A 12,718-nucleotide genomic window follows, 5' to 3' on the forward strand; every position below is an offset into this window, starting at 1 on the left:
CCCTTATGGGACCAAAAAGGTTTAATTGTATTTCCAAGGCAAAAATAAGGCAATTACTTTATTAAAATACCACATACTTCATAGTATTTATGGATGATTTCCTAGGTGAAGAATATAACATGCTAGCCTCCACCCAAGGACATTTAAAATTATTCTCAGCTTCTACATGGCTAAAAAGGGACATTCACCACTAATACTTTATGAAACCATCTTCCTTAAAATGGTAATAATTTATTTAAAGGAAAGGATTTAATATTCCTGATATCACAGAAAAACGGTATCAGTTTTTTCTCTCACAGTTGGACTTCCCCTGTTATATCATTTACTTTTCAATTATACCAGAATACTTTAATTTATTCTATGAAGTAGTTAAGGCCCTTGTACTAGGTTTGCCCAATGTATTTTTGGTGTGTTCTAAAGAAAGAGGGTTTTTTTATGCTGCTCCACACACCTATACAACATTTAAGGAAGTCAAAGAAACCAAGATATCAAAAAGTAGCTTTAGGGCTTCCCTGGTGGCGCAGTGGTTGAGAATCTGCCTGCCAATGCAGGGGACACGGGTTCGAGCCCCGGTCTGGGAAGATCCCACATGCCGCGGAGCAACTAGGCCCGTGAGCCACAACTACTGAGCCTGCGCGTCTGGAGCCCGTGCTCCGCAACAAGAGAGGCCGCGATAATGAGAGGCCCGCGCACCGTGATGGAGAGTGGCCCCCACTTGCCGCAACTAGAGAAAGCCCTCGCACAGAAACAAAGACCCAACACAGCCATAAATAAATAAATAAACCCAGAAGTTAAAAAAAAAAAAAAGTAGCTTTATCATTAATAATAATAAATCTCTGAATGCTTCTTAAAATAATCAGTAAGAACATCTCCAATCTGATGAGTCTGGAAGGGCTAAACGTCAGTGCTAAAATAAACAGAGAGCCTGATAAATAAAATGGGGCACACTCTAGCTTCCAAAATTTTTGTAGAAATAATTCTTTTATAAGCCCAGGAATTATTCTTAGCCTTGAATAAAATTTCAGTTACATCCCTAAAACTCAAGAAGAATAAGACACAGTTACTATCTTACAAGAACACTCATTCTGGGAGGGGAATGGACACAAGTAACTATAATAGAAGGTGAGCTTGAGGAGGGCAGGAACTTTTGTCTGCATGCTATAATCCATCACTTAGAACAGTGTCTAGCACAGAGTAGGCCCTCAACTAATGTAGATGGAACAAATTTATGAGGATATGCGGTACTTATGAAACAAAGGCAGGAGAGTAACAAGTAAAGCTATACGCTCAGATTCTGGAGGCAGACAAACCAGCATTCAAATTGTTACTAGGGAACACCGAATCTCTCCAGATCTTAGTTCCCTCATCCATGAAATGGGTGACAGTAACAGTCACACAGAGTAGCCATGAGGACTAAATGAGATAATGCATGAAAAGCTCTTAGCTGTCATAGCACTCAGTAAATGGAAGCCATTACTATTATCATCCACAATAATTTATTATAGCAACAATGGCATTTCTACAGAAACTATCCAGCCATTGAATAATGAGAAGGAATCCATGAGTCAATTATTTGGGACCAGCATGCATTTAAAGTGACAGTTAAGCACTGCAGACACAGCAGTGAATTTTTAAATGCATGCATTCAGTTGGCTCATTGCAAGGTCTGAAGTTATCGGTGAGACTAAGCTTCTCAATGGAACAGAACAAAGGTGTCTTCCTGCTGGCCCAGAATTTAAATGGGCTATCTGCTTTTTTCTCCGCCATGGCCAGCTACCTTGAATGGGTAGGGAAAAGTTTTGATGCTTTTCAGCCTCTACTAAGGCTAGTCACCTTTGTTGCGCTCAATAACCAAAGACCCAAAGACCTCACAATGACATCGACAGGGGGGAAAAAAAAAAAATTCAATACCACTTTTCAGCCAGGCTGCGTGCTATGTACTTTATTATCTCATTTAGTTTTTACTCTAACCTTGAAAAGGATGTGCAGTAAGAAGTAGCAATTTGCCCCAAAAAGCTACTAAGTTGTCAAGATGTAATACCAACCCATGCCCTTAACTGGTCTTTAAAATCACACATACCCAAGCGGTCAAAAACACAGGCTGTTAGAAATAAGAAAATATACCAATTTTCACTGGACTTAACAACAGTCCAGGACAAAAGTCATTACATAACCTAAAAAGCAAATGACTTTTAAAATAGCCTAATAAATAGAAGCCCAATGTATTTACTTGCTGTTTGTCACAGGAGTTCATAAATTCATGTGGAAGTAGTGATGACTATGAAATAACTGTAATTTTTCATAACTAAAATTGCATAATTTTTAATAAATTTTTTGTTAGAGGACAGGTAGGAGCATAAGAAGTCACAAAAGAAGCAACATAAAGAGGCATTCGGGGGCTTCCCTGGTGGCGCAGTGGTTGAGAATCTGCCTGCCAATGCAGGGGACACGGGTTCGAGCCCTGGTCTGGGAAGATCCCACATGCCGCGGAGCAACTAGGCCCGTGAGCCACACCTACTGAGTCTGCGCGTCTGGAGCCTGTGCTCCGCAACAAGAGAGGCCACGACAGTGAGAGGCCCGCGCACCGCGATGAAGAGTGGCCCCCGCTTGCCGCAACTAGAGAAAGCCCTAGCACAGAAACAAAGACCCAACATAGTAATCAATCAATCAATCAATCAATCTTTAAAAAAAAAAAAAAAAGAGGCATTCAGGTCATCAAAGTCTGTCTTTCAAGAATATTAAAGATGTGGGGAAGAAAAAAGTGAAGAAAGTGGATATAAGGATACAGATAAACATATAGATATATCTCAAGTATACTAAAAACCACACCATTTTATATGACTAGAAAAGGAAGAAAATACTGCATTAGGTACAGAAGTTCTCTCACCTGTGAAATGATGGGTATTTTCTGTTTTATTCTTTATTTTTTCTATCTTTTTCACAATATGCAAAATATTTTAAAGTTATTTAAAAATTCAGATTGTGGCAGTAGAGGATATTAAGTTTTTAAAATTCAGGATTCAAGACTTAAAGACTACAGATGTTAAACCATTAAGGAACTAATTTAATAAAAGTTTTTCCAAATTAATACAATTCTTAACCTATATAAGTCAAATAGCTCTAAATTGCAAGATGCAACATTCTCTTCATAGTAAACATTAAGATGGCATTTAGAATCCTTAAAATATAAGGCATTTTTCTTCCTCTGCTCTAGAAGAAATACAAAATTTATTTATTTTATGAAATACAAAATGTATTTCATAAAGTACAAAAAAGTGTATTTTATGAAAATACACTTTCATAAAATATAAGGGTCTGGAATTTCTGGCAGTAAGTCATTCACTAAAGTCTAAGATGACGAAGTAGGGGATGCTGTAAAACAAGGACTTCTGTAAACTTTCCTAAATGGAGAGTGATCACTGGACAAGGATATTTTCAAATGAATCCGTCAAGGTGACAATCTTCACCTTTAGCATGTACTGCCCAAGTGAAAGAGACTGAATAACTTCAATATACAAGAAGTTGTGTGTCTACTTTGGACTTTTGATATTTAATTAATCATTGTTAATCCTGTAGTGTTGGTGTGATTTCTAAAAGTTGAGAATTGGACTTCTTCCTATGGTCATGGTTGTCTCTGACTTTGTCAAAACACAAAGCTCTGAAAAAACTAGGCAAGAGGGTGAAGGTGTCATGGTTTCAAACTGAAGGGCCTCAGTAATTGACATGCAACTAAGTGCAATCCCAAGAAAAGGAAACAAATAAGTTACATTATAGAGGGAAGCTAAAAAGATTTCCTAAAGATGTCGAGAACCTACTGAACAATTTTTAAAAATGAAAAATAGCTACAAAATTCATGTGATCTCCAAATTTACCTTTAGCTTTTCTCACACTTGATTGATAGGAGTGATTAAATTCAAATCTTAATTGTGATTTGTAGTATGAGTAAAACTGAAAGTAGTTTCGATAAAAAGTAACCTTAATAACAGCACTTGCATTCAATAAAACATCTTCAGCTGAGCAAACATCTTAAAAATTCACTTTAGATTTGCACCTAGCATACATGGATTTTAGCTAAATGCTTATAAACAAAAGGGACCAAAAAAAGCTTCAAATATGAATTTCTTAGTTACCAAATATGTCGATTCCTCTTCCATCCCAACCATCTCTGTCTATAGAAATCCCTTTCTAGTTTTAAGGCCCCTCCTAAATGCTCTGTGCTTCAAGCATTTCTTGATTCTAACAAGTAAATACCCCTTTTCACCCACTGAACCCATATAGCTATCTATATTTTATCTTTTTTACAGTACATGTTTTCCATCAAAATTACCTAGCACCGTGTAGACACAGACAAATGTGAGTTCCTAGTCCTCCCTGTCTAGATTTCTTCCTCATCTCTAGCACCTTCGACTAGATTGTAACTTGATGCAGGCCTGGCACCAAACTGCATCCACCTTTTTGTCTCCTACAGAACCTAGGACAAGGCCTTGAACATATTAGTTTCTCAGTTAAAGCTCTTTTACGGCAATTTCACATTACTAGCAACAGCAGTAGATACAGACTAAGAAAATGTCCCAGTTTTCCTTTCCAGTCCACAACTTTAACACATCTTGACAGGTTATCTATAGATCAGGGGTCCCCAACCCCTGGGCCGAGGACTGGTACCTCAGAGGTGAGTGGCGGGGGAGCGAGAGAAGCTTCATCTGCCGCTCCCCACTGCTCGCGTTACTCCCTGAACCAACCACCTGACCCCGGTCCGTGGAAAAATTGTCTTCCACGAAACTGGTCCCTGGTGCCAAAAAGGTTGGGGACCGCTGCTATAGATGACTATGAAAGGCATATTCTTTTTTTTTTTTTTTTTAATTATTTATTTATTTATTTATGGCTGTGTTGGGTCTTTGTTTCTGTGCGATGGCTTTCTCTAGTTGCGGCAAGTGGGGGCCACTCTTCATCGCGGTGCGCGGGCCTCTCTTGTTGCGGAGCACAGGTTCCAGACGCGCAGGCTCAGTAGTTGTGGCTCACGGGCCTAGTTGCTCCGCGGCATGTGGGATCTTCCCAGACCAGGGCTCGAACCCGTGTCCCCTGCATTGGCAGGCAGATTCTCAACCACTGCGCCACCAGGGAAGCCCTGAAAGGCATATTCTAAATCATACGTTTGCTTTTCCCTTCCCTTCTTTTCAAAATTTGTCAAATAATGAAGAAAACCTTCAAGTACCAAAGAGCTTATAATGAAAACTAGCAGTGGACAACTCTACCCCTTCTTCAACCGCAATCCTATTTCCTCAGTCCAACCACTTTTAAGAGTTTCTGTTTTTACTTCCTTTAGATTTCTCTATATGTGTATCCCATTGTTTCTTGATCAATTTTATACAGTTGACCCTTGAACAACTCGGGTTTGAACTGCATAGGTCCACTTATACAGGACTATTTTTCAAGAGTAAATAGTACAGTACTTAAGAGTGCATGTGGTTGAATCCGATGATGGGGAGGAACCACTGACTGGGAGAGCCAACTATATATTATACGCAGATTAACCGCCTCCCCGCCATTGTTTAAGGATCAAATATATGTTACATAGTTTTCTGCTATAAGACAATATAACTTACTATTACTGCCACTCCCCCTTGCCCCCCACTCACCCATCAAATCATTATTATCAATGTAATTTTTCTATTATATTGCCTTAGTATAGTGGCTTTAAATAAATTACTTAAAATTCAATTTTTTTGTTCAATCAAATACAGATGATCTTATATTTGCAAATTAACACAAAATGATATAAAAAGCATATTTTGACACTACACTGACCTGGATTTAAATTCCATTTTTATGTGTTCCTAAGCCATTAAATAATGAACCTCATTTTTCTCATTTGTAAAATGAAGAGACAATTTTTTGAGCTCTTTTAAAAATTATCATTTACACATATGTAAATAATTTGGTTCATAGTGTTAAGCCATCATGATCCACCAAAAATTTTTAAGTGATATATTCCTCCTCTGCAAAATGAGGGCCAATTCCAGGTTTAGGACCTATACTAAATAAAAACAATCTAGTAAAAAAAAAAAATCCTGTAATTTGGATTTGGAATAGTTTCTCCACATTGAAACAAGTAAAGGAAAGTGTGACAAATCAAATCTTAACTTCCCCATGAAACAAAAAAGATGGAGGACCCTGTAAAGTAAGCTTAAGGGAACAAATGGTATTTTCCATGACTACCTCATAATAAATGATGCTCTATCGAAGCGTCTGTCTACATTCAATTTATATTCTGCAAATAAAATTGGTAGCTCCTGTCCAGAGAGGTATATTTAATACAAATCCTCAAGCGCAGCATTTTTTACAGAATAGAGAGCAGTGATATTTCAACACTTGACATAAATATCTAAAGTGAACCCTCACATGTAATATTTTTGGACTTAATAGGCTGCAAAGACACCATTTTTGAAACTGAGAGTGTGTTTTCAATTCCCCATGAATGAATTCAGTGTTCCTATGACAGTGTTAAGATGGAGAATGATATTAAGAAGGGAGGGAGGTATAGTCTGTCTTCTTTTCAGACTTCCCCTACATCAGCCAGTGTCCACAATAAATCTTCTAGGAAGGAAGCGGGGAAATGAACCCAATTCTTCTGGAGGATCTGACATTGGAAACCCTAAATTTACTTGTGGGATATTTCACTGGTTCTGGAAAAACTTTCCATCTGTGTTTCTTAACTTCATTTATAGCGCTTACCAAACTCTATTTAGTGTATCATAAGCTAAAAAACCTTCACAACAGAAGATGCTTCATATGTGCTATTGTAAAAAGACACACAAATCCCACTCTTTCATATTAGTGTTGCTTAACTATAAATCTAGTGATATTGCAAGATCATTCTTTTACAGAAGGAAGCTCGGCTTTGTATTAGCAGGAATACACAGATTGATTCACCCACACTCGTCACTATAAAAGCTAAAGACATTTCTTCAAATGATTAACACTGAGTAGTTCTAAGGGCCCAATTCTGGACTGGGTCCTTACTGGAGTACCACATTTAGCTAACAGCGGGTGGATGTTTCTCAGGTCTAAAATGGAAATAATAATCCCATTGCTTCAGCCAGTAATGGCTGACCTTCAACAAAATTACTTATATGTTTCCCAGGATTGGCAAGATAGTGATCTCCTAAATTATAAAGAATGCCTGCATTAAGAGTTCCAAAGGGGGCCTGGAAACCAGAGCTGCAAAGCTTTAAATGGCAGGAAGGATTTGTGTGGGAGTGTAGGCAGGGCTCCATGGGGGTCTTCCAATCTCCTAGATGCTGAGGTCTGTTGCTATGACAACAGTGACTCTTGCCGAGGAAGGGAAGAGAGAAACTCAGGATTAGGAGGGGTTACAGAGTAGAAACCATGATAATTTCAGCATCACTATAATGTTGTTTACTCTTTTAACTTGCACAGTAAATCTTCAGAAGGGCCTGAGATGAATGTATGAAAGAGAATGGCCTTGCAAGACAACAAGCCTCTTGAGAGCCAGGGCTCTGTCCATCTTGTGCATCGGCCTCTTATCTCTAACTCAGGGAATTAAGTAAGTAGAGCAGAAGCTTACTATTAACCGTCTATCTACCACGATTAAGAACTTAGTTTAGGGTTAGGGCTCAGGCCACTAGTTATAGTCATATGACCTTGAGTTAGTAGTTATTTAAATCTCTCCAAGCTTCTTAAATATAAAGTTATTTGAAATAGACTTGGGCAGAAGATGCAGTTCTAAATTCCATTAAAACACAATACTCTTTCCAGAAATAGTTGTCTTTGTGGATGCCTTTTCTGTAGCTTTTCTTTATTCACTTTGTATATTCAAATGGTTGTGAAAAGATTCTTCAGAAAATTCTTTCTAAATGCACTACATAGGTCAAAATATGTGCATATGTCCCTCAGCAAAGGGGAAAAAGTGAAAATTTCTAAGGGAAGAATTTGGTATGTATTTTTAGAAAACTCAATTTTGTTACTCAGCAAATGATAGCAAGGAGCACAGATCCCAATGCCCACATTTCAAGGCTCAAAATAGCTTCTTTTCCTAAGCACCCCTCTATTTACTAAACTCACATCACATATTTTACAAAAAAACACTTAAAGAGGAAGAGATTCAAATGAAGGATGATTAGTGTTATTTCTAAACCATAGTTTAGAAAGATACCACATTCACCTTCAAGGCAATGAGAAATAAAACAGAGGTCCAAAGTAGCTCTTATACTTTCTCCCACATATTCTCAAAGCCATGTGGAAGATCTTATCTTCCAGCCACACCAAAAATCCATTTCACAAATAGAAAAATAAATATATATTTTCATACAAGCTTCAGATTCATTCAAGAAGAGTAGCCAGATTCCTCAGGTTCAATAAAGAAGTTTCAGGCACAAATTCTCAGTAAAATGTCTGTTTCCGGATAAGGTGATGAGAAAACACTAAATTTCACACTCAACTATTTTCACCCTCAAGGAAAAAAAATTGGCTCAGTGGGAAAAAACACTCTTAAGAAACTAAAGACATAGATTTTAGCTAGGGTCCATCAATGACTAATTTTGTACTTTTCGTCAAGCAATTTCATTTCCTGAGGCACAGTAATTAGCAGGGCTAATTCTGCCTCAGGGACCACTGTGAGAACTCAGTGAGATACAGGAGAAATATTTGTGGAAGCCCTTTAGAGACAATGGATCATCATCTAACTAAGGTGATGGTATCATGATTATTATTGTGGTCAAGATTAGCCATACGTTTACTTTTTTTCCCCTAAAGAATGAGTTGAATCTTGACTCTCATCTTGGCAGAACTAGAAACAAGTCAGCCAACACACAAGTCTTTCTTTGCTGTCTTTCTTTTTTCAAATCTCTGCTTAATTGCTCCTTTTCTCTCCTTCTCCCCACAGCCTCTGATACTTATGTTAAACAGTATGTGAAAGGTACTTGCTGAGTTAATTCTGTTTCCCTAATTTGAGACCAGGCTTTGACATAATACTGGAATTAGAAAAAGGGAAGATGAATAAACAAAGGTCTAATGCAGAGTAGAACAAAAATTATGCTACAAAGTGGAGCATCACTGATATAGAAAGAAATAACTGGTTAAGGTGACTATGTGTTTTCAGTGGAATCTAACTGGTCCCTTCCTCAATATAGTCTTCTTATGCTACGGGCTGAACTATTACAGGGCTTTAAATTTTCCAAAGCTTTGGTATACAAACTTGCTAGAAATATTGCTACCAAGTTGTTTGAAGAAGGTAATGAGAGAATCAAACCACCGGAGTTGGAATCCTGCCTCCACCACTTACTGGCTGCATGTTTTGGGGCAAGTTACTTAAACCTTCTCTGTGCCTTAGTTTCCCCAACCATAAAATAAGGCTGACAGCATGAGGATATTATGGAATTAAATGAAATAATGAATACAAATAGCTTAACAGTTTTTGAGGTTGGGAATATGGTAGAGTACTTAAGGGGAGCTATAATTTTATTATTGTCAAACATTTAGTACCATCTGTATACAGATAGCATGAGACGACAGTATACAGACGACATGTATACATGTCGTTCTAGCTCACTGGAAACAACAAAATCCTAAAGTTTCTCTCCTGTGAAATCAACTTGTCCCAGCATTTAAATACATATCTATATAAGGGAAAAATAATCATGCATAAAAGGGGAAAGGGCTGCTTAGGCTTTTAAAGGGAGATAAAAGGAATTGTGTTAGAAATTACTTGGGAAAATAATGAAATATATCAGCAAAACATCATTTTACCAACTCCAGAAGAGAATAAAGGACAAATTCTGTGACTAATGGCATTTCTCTAGGACTATACGATGGGCCTATCATATAAAGGAAAAGCAATAGAAGAAATATTTTAGATTTCACAAAGCTTCTAATTCTATTTTGCGTGGCACAGTCATTAAACTGGGATAATGTGACCCATACTCACTAAGCTTTACACTTTCAAATTCAAAAATTCGCAATCAGTGCTTCAGTTGACTCTGTTCTTGACCCTTAAATGACAGTTTCAAGCCTGGTGCCATTTAATACTTTTATTATTGGCCTATAAAGTGGAATACTATTCATTAATTACGAGCAGCTAAAAGATAAGGTCAAAATGAAATCAATACACAAGAGAAACATCTGAAACAATCAGAAGGAAAGAGAAACCATACAAATACAAGATGAAGGTGAACAGCTCCTGCATCAGTGCAGCACAAAGGGAAACCGTCTTAATTGTTAACCTGGCTCAAGTTAACTGGGAAACTGCTCTATGCTTCAAGGACCGAGTGAGAAATGATTCTGGGACATAAGGACTTTCAGGCTTGTGAATTTTGTCTATGATGATGGTGACAACAAAAATGATCCTTTGCTCCTGTCACCTTACTGTGCAAGGATCGTATAGAGCATTTTACTTGAATGAATTTATCTGGCATAATAATGCCACATAGGGTTGCCAGATATAACACATAAAAATATAGGGTGCCCAGGTAATTTGAATTTCAAATAAACTAATAATTTTTTATCATAAGTCTGCCCCATGCAATTCCTCGGACATTCTTACACCAAAAGGTATTTGTTGTTTATCTGAAATTTAACTGGGAGTCCTATGTTTCATCTGGTGACCCTAACACTGTGAGATAGGTATTAATATTCTCATTTTGCGGATGAGGAAAAAGATTCAGAGAAATTAAGTCATTTGTCCAAGTCTGCATAGCTATTAGGGAACATACGTGGGTTTAAAACATCTAACAACAAAGCCTGCACTGATCACCACTATAATGCACTATTATTACGCTCTTTCCTATATCTAAATGGCCATCCCTCCATCTTCCTGTTGATGCCTTAGCTGATCTTCAAAGTCCAATATGTAGAATCCTTCTTATATCTTTTCCCTAGTAATAATGTTTCCATAATTTTATTTATATCTCTATGCTAGCCCTTAATACAATGAATTCTATTATAGTAGGTTAAGTACAGGTCCCTGTAGTGGATATTCTTCCATATACATTTCCCTTTTCTAACGTCACCTCTATTTCCTTTGGGGGAAATGTCTTTCCCTTACTGTGTGCAGCCTGGGCAGGAGGAGAAATCAAGGGGTCCTATCCTCCTACTATAAAAGCTGAAGAGGGAGGCCTCCTCTGTCCTATCCTTTTATCTCTCATCACTCTCTGCCCAACCAAGGGAAAGGCACATGGCTGATAGAATCTCTTCCAGGTCTTCAAAAACTGAGCGAAATGATGCAAAAACCAAGAAAAATGGTAAGGGTTCATTTATTCCAGAAAGTCAAATAGTCCTTTTCTTGGTATCTGTTCCTTTTCCAAGGCCAGTTCTCTAGCCTTTCCATCCATATCCTTCAAATTTAAATTCCTTCTTTGCTTGGATTAAATAATTGGTTTCAGTTATTTATAACCAAAGAGCCCTGATTGATGGTCTTTCTGGACATGCCTGTTTGCTCCCCAAGGTCCATGTGCAATAGAGTTCTACACCATTCCAGCCCCAATGAAGTACCCTCCAAATAAATATTTGTTAGGACATAGTAGGCACTCAGAAATGTTTGTAAACTCAAAGGGGAATAAATGAACTGAAATTGTTCAGGGTTGATGGCACAGAAGATCTACAAGATTTTCCTGTTCTTCCTTTTCATACTTATCAACCAGTCTGAGTGGGCTTTTAGAAAGTGTTTTGGGAACCGAGATTATTAACTTTGTAAAAAGTAGATGGATGATTTAATAGGCCTCACTATGACTAAAATGCACATGCTGCTTCTAAGATCTATGATTCACTGCAAATAAGAAACTCGGTTTGAGAGCTCTTCTATAATCTCCCAACAGAGAACTATGATGCGTTAGTAAAAGTACACTAAAAATAAAAGGATGGAATTGAAGTCACATCTATCTTAATAATGTGAGTTTTAAATACATATATTTTCAAAAACAGGTTTCTAATCATAATTTAATATGATTTTTCTTAACTATAATTATGTGCTAAAGAATTGGTTTTATTTATATTTTCAACCAACAGCCAATGCAAGTAGGGTTCAAGAATTGATGATAAAATTATGATAGATAAATGTAGTGATGTGTTTTTTAAGGTAAGAGCAGTGACAAGATATGCTGACATCACACCATTAGGAAATATCTTAACATTTCTTCAAATGTTTATTACATTAATATCAGTAGAGGATGTCAAAGACTGACTCTTCTCTGCCTGGGTCAAACACAAACAGAATATTCTATACAATTCTGGGCACTGTATTTCCAAAGATGCAGTAATGAAATAAGACTTTTTCTAAGAGTGGAGTGGGTAGGATGGTAAAGAAGGTGAAAACCATGCTGTTGAAGGAAGCATCGAAGGAACTAGAAAATGTTTCAGTTGGCAAATAGCTCAAGATGAGTTTTTGAACAACTAAAAGATCAGCACTGAAAGAATAGATTTACCCTGCATAACTTCAGAATGCAAACCTATACCCAGTGAGTGCAATAGATTTCGACAAACAGCAAATAATCAGCCTTTGAAAAGGCTTCCAAGTTCTGACCAGTTGGATCAGAAAGGCTTTTGGGAGGAGGGGGGATGTGGGATACACTTTGAGGAATGAGAAGGGCTTGAGAGAGATGCACTGAGGTAGGGGCATTCCAAAAAGAGCGAGGAGCTTGAATAATAGCAGAGAAATGGAAGAGTAAAAGCCTACTTGAGAAATAGTGCAGAGCTGTGGATAAAGTAG

General features: G+C 37.5%; 1 protein-coding gene across 1 annotated transcript in view; it reads right to left on the reverse strand.

Moving 5' to 3' along the window:
- The window catches only part of ANO4 (anoctamin 4), a 470,138-nt gene that overhangs the window by 218,459 nt on the left and 238,961 nt on the right, over nucleotides 1-12,718 (reverse strand). The window lies entirely within an intron of this gene.

This window comes from Eubalaena glacialis, chromosome 11 (assembly GCF_028564815.1).
Source record: "Eubalaena glacialis isolate mEubGla1 chromosome 11, mEubGla1.1.hap2.+ XY, whole genome shotgun sequence".
Taxonomy (NCBI): Eukaryota; Metazoa; Chordata; class Mammalia; order Artiodactyla; family Balaenidae; genus Eubalaena; species Eubalaena glacialis.